At 37.1% G+C, this 11,995-nt stretch overlaps 1 protein-coding gene across 2 annotated transcripts in view; it reads left to right on the top strand.

Moving 5' to 3' along the window:
* Positions 1 to 65: 65 nt before the first annotated feature.
* Positions 66 to 11,995, top strand: part of LOC110851687 — a 33,640-nt gene continuing 21,710 nt past the window's right edge. Inside the window, exons 1-2 of one of the 2 annotated variants that reach the window (XM_035853727.1) lie at positions 66 to 1,033; positions 1,119 to 1,170. The gene's annotated coding sequence lies outside the window, so the exon portion shown is untranslated. Of the gene's footprint in view, positions 1,171 to 11,995 lie in introns of both variants that reach the window. The other variant, XM_022099558.2, reaches the window with a different exon arrangement.

The following is an 11,995-nucleotide window of genomic DNA, read 5'->3' as shown; positions in this document are numbered from 1 at the left end:
GTTGCTGGTTATATAACCACGCGATGAAGAGAACTTCGCTTCAGTCTTGCCCGAGTAGCGAAACTAACTCCGTAATTCTGTGTACCACAGCACAACGACTAAAGTGGAGCGCATCTTGGCTCCATGCCAAGCAGTAGCAGTGACACATTTTGCATTTATATTTATCATTTATATACAAAGTCCAACGCCATTAACTCCTTCGAACAGCGACAAACAGTTTTTTCACTTCATTTGATTCGCGGACAGAAATAGATCACAATCGAATCTAGCCAGGCTGCAAGCGTGAACGCCGATCTATCATCATCGGGGTCAATTCGTGGAGCTTGTTGACGCTTCCGCGCAGCCCCTTGACTTCCGTCCACTGAAGAAAGTGACAGATTTTCAACCTCGCGTGATGATCTGATCAAGATACGTATTTATGCACTCAATTCAGCACCAGTGTCTGTTATTGACAGCTTATTTAGCAAGTGACGGTGGAGAAGGGAATGGGTTTCAATTCCAGACGATATAAATTACATTTTCGCAAAACAGGACAAGCCAGCATGCAGTTATCGTGTATAATTCAGCACGACAGGAAATATATATCTCCGGAGTATATGTTGTACGGTGACTGAATTTATTATGCGATTCATGAACAGTGAACCATTAAGCGAAACCCAACTGGAGAACACCTTCTGCACAACGAGGACTCCATTCACAATCTGTCACTCAAAGGACGGATTGCAGTCAGTAAACTAGTCAAGAGACGCCGATGCTGATGTGGTTAATTTGGGTCATTGTTCAAACTACATACTCGTTAATATTGTGTTAATATTATTCCATCGTTTGTATTATTCGGTGGTGTGTAATACGTTTTAAAAACAAAAAGAACTATTTTAACAGTCACTCACTAAACGTGCACAGAATTGTAAAAAGTTGTCAAATCAAGGCGTTCTTGTGGCATATCAAATCTACAAAAGGGTCGACGACGTGTTGAAACAAACTAGCTGCACGTGAAGAGTGCAGCATGGAAAGTGGGCAATAACACGTGCAGGTGCATGCACTTAAATATTATTGTGCGTTTGTTCATACGTACGTACATGTGTACATTTCAATGCAAAAAGGGTGATATTTTGCAGCTATAGTGCATCAGAAATTGAACTGGACCACGCAGTTGTGGGTGGATGCAAAGTAAGTGTGAAAAAGTTCTGATTTCGTGGATATGCATTTTGTGCTCGTGAAGCTTTCAATGCAACTCGCGTATATCACAATTTCAACACAAAGCATAAACTTCAAACCTTTATTACGACACGATAAATCACGAAACTCATCATCTCATTTTTGTGGGTCCACCTCATCTTTCGCTAGTTCGGTGTACATTGAGGGAATGTACATCTTGAAGTGCAGAGCAAGTATTATATTTTATGTCGGTTTTACTGGTAACAAATGCAAATTATGCTACCGCAAAGGTTATTTGATACTTGACATGTTACACAGAGATACGTTTGTACCGGTGGTATCGAAATCTGTACCGAGTTCTCCGTCCCATCATCCGTCCTAGGCATCATGTTATGCGTTAAATAATTATAATATTGCAGTTGGCTCACCTTGACCTTAATCTATCCTTCTTCGTTATGAATGACGCCCCACTTGAATGAATGAACATAATGCAGCCATTTATATGCATTTGCAGAATAAATGTTGGCTTAACAAAATTTTAATGGCCTCCTCAGGAAGCTAAATTGGTGAATACATGACTTATAAATATTTGCATAAAGTCAAAGAATATTATTTGCTTTGAATTTTGTGTAATTGGTTGATAATACACTGTGTAAAATCTGATTTATATTTTCTTGAAATTTATTAATCTAAATGGTGCAACTTGAGACAGCGTTTGTTTAGGTGGTGGTCACCTTCTAGTAAACAAATAAATGGTCGTAAACTTAGGCAAGGACGAATAGCAACACAAAAAATATTACACGAGTCGCGAAGAAGCAGACTCGACATGACATTGAAACAATAGGTAGCTGACCGACTCGATGACTCAATGTCAAGTGGTTTCGATAGGATAATCTCATGGTGCAATAATAATATTGCTAACTAGATAATCAACGGAAGGAGGATTGATGATCACAATTACAAAATAATCAGCCACAACTGAAATATGTGAAAAACATAATTGCATGCTTGCTTGTCCGCATAATATCCATTTATGCAACTGCACTATATACTTGCAAGCGTACATACATATGTGCATATGTAGTACAAGAGCTTAGTTGTACGTGTACGTAGTTTAGTTGTTATTACGACGATACTATAGTACTTAGGTTAATTGTTCCATTATAATAATTAATTATTTATATTGTTTATGAGCATGTGCTGGGTTCACGCTTAGTTTTATGTGCGGTTACTATAATTTGAGCTATGAAATGAAGCATAATTTATCGGACGGTTGTTGTGTATTATAAATACGATCCAGTTTGCGTTATGGTAAATTTAACGGATATTGGACAGACCTCATAAAGTGAGATTTAAAACTGGTGAGGTTTGTCCAAAGTTTGCACGTTATTATCCTAATATAATTTCATACACGTCTTGATCAAGTACATATGTACAAATTTGTACAAATTTGTACGTGTGATATAATTGAGTCGAACCTCGTGTAAATAGAAATGAGAATTCGATAACTTCAAAAGACACGCAATAATGAAATTGCTCAGTCAATTGGTGCAAATTAATTGCACCGTCGAACCCATTTTGAGTGGTGGGTGAGTCAATGAGAGTGGAAGGGATTCCTTGGTGTTGACATTGTTTAATTGCTTTCACTTCTCCGAAAAGTGGTCCTATTGAGCGGAAACGATCCTACATCTTACCATCCACTCGCTCTTTTGTTACACGTGCTGAATATTTTTCGATGTCATCATCACCACGTTGCTTGTCTCGGGTCAGACAGTGACGCTATGATTCGGATACTTTTACTGAAACTATAAATTCATCAATTTTGTCAACTTCTCAATGATTTGAATGGATACGTCCGTGACCCTCCTCCAACTAATAAATAATTGACTCGACAATATGGGAACAACGCAGAATATTTTTTTTACCCTGGAACTGGCTGCGAGAAGTAAGTGGCGTCGCGTAACAAAGCGTATGTATTTCTTTAGCTGTCCTTGAAATTTTGGCAAGGAGTCTGCATCCACTGCAAGTACCATTACCACCAGTTGTTGTTCGTATGTGTGTAGTACCACTCCTCGTAGACACCTCTGAATAAGAGGAAGAGATGACTACGTAACCCACAATTTTGCATATGATACACTTTGTCTGAATTCATTCCAACGCAATAAGGAAGTGTGTACCGTGTTGATCTATTGAAGGAAAAATTAATAATCTGGAACAATAAAAAAATCTGCTATAAAAATGATATCTTAGTTCTGCGTAAATATCAACCGATTGTTAAACAATCGGTACGAATGTCCGTAAATTCTATTAACGGTTCTATTAACGGTATAAAAATCTAGCAGGGTATGCAACTTTGTATCACAAAATCAATTTAGGAAATGTGTGTATGTATTTCACAGGATAGAATAAATTATGGTTTACTCAGGCTTGACTTGTGTAGGAAAGGGCACCAATAAAAATAAATTCGCTCTTACGTAAATACTTTTTTCGTCTGATATCAGAATGTCGAAGTCATGCGGGGTTATCGAAGCAAGTCTGATTTGGTTCTCAGATTAGTTATTGTAAGTCTATAATCCATATCCTTCTCGTGGTAGAAAATGCCATTTGTTTTTAGATCAAAGTTTTAAATGAAATACAGCGGGCTGTTATAAAATGAATATAATTTAAGCTGCATGATTTAAGCCGTATTTCAACAGCATATTCCACAGGGAGGTGAAATAAATTAAATAGTATCCCCATATCCCATTGAATGATACGATACGATACGATACGGGGTATGTAAATATGATAGAGCGGGACTTGGTTGATCAGGGATTGCATGGAAAGGCGAACGACTTTGCGATAACTTATCTTGCATATTATACGATGTACACTATGTGCACGCAATATTCACGAAAACCATTTCCGAATTCTATTGAACCCTCTTCGTACATGTATATCTCTCTATAATAAGAATTTGAAATCGGCAAATGCTCGACTTGGTATTTCTGAACTCTAAATTCGTCTGCGAGTGTCCTTCGTTTTAATTTCAGACGGAAGAAAAGTAGACAGTTGTCGGGCTATCTGCCATGTCGATCCGGTTCGACTACGTGCATTAAGAAGCTACACACTATGTACGACTTGAGTGAAAATGAATGAGTTCAGATCTGCTGTGTTAGCGAAATACATATTGCAAATCATCATCCAAGCTGCACTAATAAAAAACATATTTGAGATAAGCACATCATTTCTCTGCAATTTTTATGCAATGTAGCCAGTGAGGCAAAATCGTGTCATTCGTCTTTTTTTAGCGTCCCTCGTCCATCTCCAGGGTCTCGAAATACTTGAAATTGTCCAATATTGTTCCAGTTGTACTTTCTCGTATTCTCCACCATTCAATTTCGATCATCGAAAATCGATGATCACACAATCCTTTGGAATTCTGTAGAATTTTACTTCTTTGGGACATTTCAGGGTTTTCGAGGGTTCTATTGTGAGATCTGAAACAAAAGGTTATTGTCATTTTAGAATGTCCCGTGAAAATTCTCGACGCATTAAGACAACCTTGATGAGATTGCAACACACAATTTTTGTTGTTCAACGGTTGAAACAAAGATAACAGTTAAGCCGTAGCTCGACTGTCGTCGGAGAGATGTGTCTGCCGTCTTGATTATAATTATGGTTTAACTTATTTCCCTTCCTTGTACTAGATCAGCAACACAACAAATGCTAATTTGTATGTGTGCCAGTTGGAGACAATCTGTGTGAGGATGTTCACATTTATTTGCTGTATGCTTTGATTGATATGTAAATATGTAAGCGAAGCCTTGCGTCGCAACAAACCGAATAAACACAACATATGCAATTAGAGGATTAACTTGAGATGACGAAGTCTTAGCTGGGAGAATCTGTCAGAAACGCTCTATATTACATGTACGCCATTCAGTGATGAAACCGAATGAAAAATAATACCCTCAATTTTATGTCGAAAGTGTAAGCAACAAAAAACCTGCGTATCTTTCTTTATTATTAAATGTGTTTACGTATTTTATATCGATGCTTCTGGGTTGGTAGTGGAATAAATTAGTATCATTAAAATGTACTACCATTACAATTTTTTCGTAAATCATGAATTGATGGTGTATGTAAAATGCCCAGTATTCGCAATAGTCGACTATCTCTCTGCTCTCTCATCAAAAACTTGGCAGGGTATAATGCTCATCTGTATCAACGTAAATAGGTAAAAGCACCGGTCTGAGATTGTTGATTTTTTTCGGTGTTGTTCATAAGTTGTTGCCATTCTGGGTTCGAAATATGTAATTCAAGCTCGTACGGCGAGAGGCTAAATTTATTCTGTAGCTACGATTCTGGATACAACGTGTTTCCATATGCAATTATATGAACAGAAAATAGAAACTACAGCATGGCACAGAATAGTTTAATTCGTTCTCCTCTCCGTTAGCTATGTAATAGTCTCGTAATAGGTGCATGCCAAAGTAGTAAACAAATGTTTCAGAATGTTCATATGTATATTCTCATTCTGAGAAATTCCGACGCCACGGTTAATATTTGCCTCTCAAAAAAACTGTGAAAAGTCCTCGAGCCAATCTTTCTTTTAGACCCAAAGTAATGAAAATAAGGTGACACGGTGCACGCCACGCGCCTCACACTCATTCATGTGACACCCACATAAAATTATAATTTTATTGCTACAAGATAATCCCTACGCTGATAATTTCAAATGTTTTGGATTGCATTTGCATAATTTACAATAACATGCATATCGCATTTCCTTTTAACCTGCATCACTTCGTGAAATTGTTTAACGTTTAATTTAATAAACATGCTTAGATATAAAACAAACACCAAGGAAAAACACTTTAGAAATTTGAACTAGCAGCATTGATGACATCAACACGGGATGAAAATCGATATGACTTGGTGGTTAAAATTGATTTTCTAATTGGAAGAAGAGTTGACAAAAGCACGGACTTTGGTCGAAGAAAGAAGTGAATGGAATAAGATATTGCACTTAATGCTACAGATATTTGAGTAGTTTTATCAAATTCGTACCTTTCATCTGCTTAGCATCTACTTGGATACAATCAGAACAAAAGGTGCATACTTACAATCAGATGATGTGACATGGATAGAACATTGTTATCGAGCAAGGAAAATCGGTAGTACTTGACAACATACCAAAGAACAAAGATATCACTGCATGATTTCAATGAAGCATCATGGTACACATAAAAGGATGAACATACTTTTACATTATATGCGCTGATAGACTTATTTGTCTCCATACACAGAAGTCCGTGTACGCAGTTACAGTATTTAATATGCAGTGAAATCTAAGACTAATTAAGACTGTATGCTGATTGTTATATATGGTGATTGAATGACTCTTGCGAGTCTATGAGGAGTGCATGTGGTGGTGTTTTTTGGTCTAATTGCATGTTTATGCAATGCTTTTTGCATGCATACAACGTATTTATTATGTGTCTTCATTTTTTGCGAAGCTGTGTTGATTGGAGGCGGAGAGATAGTTTTGGACGAGACTTTGGGTACATTTGAGGAGGCTGAATGTGGGTGTGATTTACGGTGATAATACACTTCACCAGTGTAGCTCGCATATTTTCAACGTACAAAAATATGATGCGTATCAGCAAAAATACTACGGGCACAATTATAATTTGGCAAATTATTTGATTATGTCGTCGTCGTGAGTGCGAGGAGGTTTGCATGCCTGCGTGAGACAGATACGTGCAACATTATTTGCTTTTCTGCGTTGCAGATGAATTTCATATCCGTTTACATATTTACCTAGCTTATTTGCTGAATGGACTTCACAACATGTAGGTACCCGTCCGCACATAATTGGCTCACTTGGCGAAGGATGGAAGGAGGTGGTATTATTTTGCCGCAGTGGTTTTCCACATAAAAATCCTTGATTAGTATGCAAACTCTCCCCTTTACGCACGAACGACATACAAACTATGTGCAGCACATTATATGGCGTGCAGAAATAATAAAGAATTGACTTGATCAAATTTTCATGACCAGTCGCAACTTTGTTTATGAGCGTCGGGCTGTTGATTGCGTTGTGTTGTTTTCGTAGTCAGCCAATGTTGACCACAATTTAGAAGTATTCAATCCAATCCAGCGTTGAAGTCCGTCCATGCTCAGAATAGGCTTCTTTGCTATATTTTCATCATCGTGAACGGGTTTTGTTGAATGTGGTCTGTTTTCGCACTGCTTTTACTCTTCGTACTTAAGAATTGGTTTGGGTTCACTAAGTTGACTGCTGCTTGTTAAATAACAATACTTTGTTTGCTGAATATAGAGAGCCGATGACCGATTAAGTGAGTATCAGGTTCATGGTTACCGCACCACCGTGCTAGTCTTGTGTCCAGAGAGTCCAGACCTGTTTGTTGTACACCGGCGTCATGGTCAGGGCGGTGTTCACTACACCACTTTCGTGCAAAACTTAATTATATTTACCAACACTTTTGTCTTTACGGTTGCACAAATTAAGCATGATTAGCGTGAAACGGTGATTGAATTTCATTAGGTATTAATTGTAGTATGCTAGTATGAGGGACTATATTACTCCGTTAATTTCTGTATGTATGTATGCATCATTACCGAGTCATGCCTTGTTTAGTATTTATTTTGCAAAGCCTCACGCCTCCCACGCCTACAGTCCAAAAGGCGTAAAAACCTGGGCTAAAAATTACCAATTAATGTTTTTCTAAATTCATATGAATTTATACCCTTACACCCCAAAGGAATCTAAAAATACTTCAAAATTCCCTTTTGCATAAGGTAGTTTTTTTTATTCATTCAACCCACTCAGGAGCTTGTTGGCAACTCTGCTCCCACGGGGAACGTTACGGTTATATTTAACTAACCTGCATAAATCAAATGTTTGAGGTTAATAAAACTCCCGATTCAGGGCTGCCAGTTGCTACACATCACTGTAATCGAATACAAAAACAAAGAAATACAGCAAAATCCTGCACGTGTGTATAGCTTTATTTGGTTTCTAGATTTATATGTTTTGTCATGTGTCACCCTTCCCAGCTACTTCTTGTTTATGTTGGCTTTGAATTGAAAACATAGTTTTTTCGCAGCTCAGGATCAGTTTGTTTTTGCCTTGTTTATGCGATTTATTGTTTCCAGATCTAGAAGATCTACGTCTGGACGTCTTATCCGCTGAATTTTTACTTCATGGTGCATTAACCGGAAGAGGAAACACATTTTTTCATATAAATGAGACTTCAAAAAGCTTTTAGAATCAGACATATGTTTTCACTTTCAAAAATACTTGTGAGCAGAGGAATGTGTAGTTTCTAAACACGTATTTCTTAATTTCTTGCAAATCAATCAAACTTTGAGATCCATTAATTAAAAGAAGTAAAATAACTTTCCTGCTTTGTTTTTGTCGTGTATTACACACTCGTGCATATTTTTAAAGATAAGTACATTGGAATATTGCGAATTTATCTTACTTATTTCTCAGACAGTTGGGTATTGTTTTTTTACATTTCATACATACAGACGCCATCCCTCGTGTGCAATCACGTTATATAATTCATATCATTCGTTCACACATTCCAAGTTGTAGATAGAAAGGATGTACGTAAAATAAGTATGTATGTATATATGCACAAAGTATATTTTTATAGGACCGCTAATCCGCACACTGCTCTTCTTAATAATTCACTGGAAAGGAAATGTTGTCCATTTTTTACGATGCCACGAACTTCAGCAAGCTGTGTATCAAGACTTTGCCAACTTTGATTTCGCAATGCTGTAGTATACATACAACAGCTTAATTAATTTCTTAAGTTCTAGTGAGCTTTGGTAATAACTTCATGTTGTGATTTCACGATACGAAACAAGTTGAGCTACTACTCTCGTGAGTACGAGTACCGATTGATGTGGCTGCTTAGCTTTCATATCTGATTTAATATGAGCTGAGAAAGCTTGCGAAAATTTTTAACGCTGTTTCTCACTCGCCATGATGCGATGATACCGAGACAAGGTCATCATTTGTTTTTCCCCTGTTTCACAAATTGCGACCATTATTTGTGCATGATAATATTGCAAAAACGTTATTCTTATCAATGCAACTGTTGAAATTGAAAATTTGCATGTTTCTTTGTGTATCTGGAATCTCGAAAAGCTTTGCTAGACAATTGTGTGAAACATTGTATTCAATAGTAAATTACAAAATGTTTCATTTGTAGTTGACTACACGGAACAGAAACTCTAAATTCTTATCTTTGATTATCTTTGAGAGAGCATCATAATTTTACTTGAAGGTAGTTGCATATACTTATTTATTTATAAAGTTAGAGACCGATTCCTGAAATGAATATTATAAAATATTCCAACCAAGAAATTGCTGGAATCTCTATGCTCTGGAGATTTCTGCTCCTTTTCTGCAATTACGTATCACATCAGTTCGGGATTGTGATCATGCAACAGATTAAATAACTTTTTTGCTTCTTGATTATTAATCTTTCATTATGTTGGCTGTTCAGTGTGCCATGTAACATGGCAGTTAATCACCCAATGTTATTATATATTCGCAAATATAAGACACGTAGATTATGCCTTGATTTATATCTGGAGACTTCCAATGTCCATGAACACAATGCCATCAGTTATTTTGTTCTGTACGATTCCACTCGTCACGAGAATGCTCCAAAATAGATATCCTTAATTTTCCTGTCAAGATTTCTAAAAAAAACATTTCGGCGCGACTAGAATGTAATTTATTGTTGACCCTGCGCCGGGTGATAACCTCAGTTATGATATTTGAGGAGCTGCGTGTCCTCTGAATGTTCATATTTTGAGAGAATTGAGAACGGAATGATTCTCATATTTCTCATTTGAATGGGGAAAGTTCATGGACTGGAAGTTGGCCGTGGACATTAAGAGCCGAGAAAATTACGGGGTGCCCTTTCTCCCAAATACGTAGTGCTCTGTGTCATGTGATAAGACACAAGCTGGCGGAGTCTCATTCCTGGCGAATCCCATGTCTGATGGTACTAAATCTTATGTAGAAGAGGGCGAAGCTCTAATAAAACTTGGAGTTGGTATGAGATTCACCTCAATCGTCCCGTCTCCTCCTCATCATCTTCCGCCTGGATTTGTTTAAAGAGTCAGTCGAGCTTATCTTTTATTCAAAGAACAGCCGAGGAACATTATTTTTTGAGTCCATAATAGTTCAAGGATTCCGTAGAAATTGAAGGCGGTGGAACTGACGGTTATTTATCTTTGCCTCGTTTTGTGTTCCATGAAACGGGATCCTCTCCCATTTTTCTGCACTTTCTCCACATATTGAAGGCCCACCTATTGTGCATACATGGTTTCACTCATTAGGTGAGAACGCCTTGTGTGTTTTTCATGTAACTCCCACTCTTCGCACCCACATACGCTACATAACGTCACTGTAATTAATCCGAAGCTTGTTTACACTTTGAAGAGATTTTTAACAACGGTTTAGTAGAAATAAATGTATGATGTACTTACGTATATATGTAGGTTATTAGTTGAAAGAATAAACCATCAGCAATTTACCCAGTTTGCCCCCGTAGTCTTATAAATAGGTTGACAATTTAGCCTAAAAGTAATGATTTACGATCTTTTTCAACCCTAAGCGCGTGTAAAAATTATGTATTTGTATGTATAAACTAATTTATTTGCAGTGGATAAGAATTTTCTCCTTACTTGTTCATAAATATTTCACAGATAACTTTATGTCTTCAACTGAAACAAAACTATTGTTCGAGACGCCGATTGTTATCAAAAGTCCTTTGCTTAAGTAGTAGCAACTCATTTTGTGAATGGTCGTTTTAGGGTAAGCTTAGGGGTTGAAATCGGGCAAAATTTTGCTCAAGACTGCAGATTTCTTGGATTAAGTAAGTAAAAGATTATTTTATTTGTATATTTTTGTTTAATAAGAGTCTCACTCTTATTATACTCGTAAAACATAAGTACCCAGAGATTTTGGGCATCTTCTTTGGAATACGCTATACGCAAATAGACGATGTTCTTATGTATGTCAAATTCTGTATATCTGCATTATGTGCACTTCCCAAAATTAATTCCAAAGGTCAGCATTAGAGATATCAGTTTTCAATACACTTACGATAATAAGTACGTCATGAAGTACAAGATTAACGGTGCAGACTGCAGAACTTTAGATTATGTAAACTTATGCAATTATTTATTTATGAGCTCCACATGCCGTATTTCTGTAAATAAATTTTCCAGCTCAATAAATTAGACAGGGAGAGAGAAGGAATTTCACATTTGCACAATCAGAATGCTCGACGATATTGAATTATTCGTCTCATACGATTCATACGGTCAATTTGCACACACAGTGCCCTTTGCCACTATCTTGAATTGAAAGGAAGTTGCATGTTGCGTAGAGTAAATTCACTTTGGTCCATAAGACTCCATACAAGAGTTATGTACGTATTTCTTGCGGTTTGCGCAGTACACGAATTACATACATACGTCTCATCGTGACATCATTGGGCTGAGAAAAGAGTGCAGGAAATGAGATTGTGTGTTGTTCGTCAAATGACCCAAAAGAGTCGCATTTGTGGCATCTCCATCAATCCCGCAATCAAGAGTATTATATGAGCAAAAGAAAACAAATACGTAATCCACAGACTATTTATCTCATAAAATAAGCCGTTGCATTCTTGGTTCTCGAAAATAACCATTATCTTCGCACAGACTTTGAGACTTGGTCGACGTTAGAGGAAGGAAAATGAGAGATTTACTACGGAGAAACAGTCCCCCAAAATGAGTCACATGTTGAAACTTTTTT

Source organism: Folsomia candida, unplaced genomic scaffold (assembly GCF_002217175.1).
Source record: "Folsomia candida strain VU population unplaced genomic scaffold, ASM221717v1 Fcan01_Sc007, whole genome shotgun sequence".
Lineage (NCBI taxonomy): Eukaryota > Metazoa > Arthropoda > Collembola > Entomobryomorpha > Isotomidae > Folsomia > Folsomia candida.
Note: the sequence above shows the minus strand (reverse complement) of the source record. Positions and strands in the feature narration are given on the sequence as shown.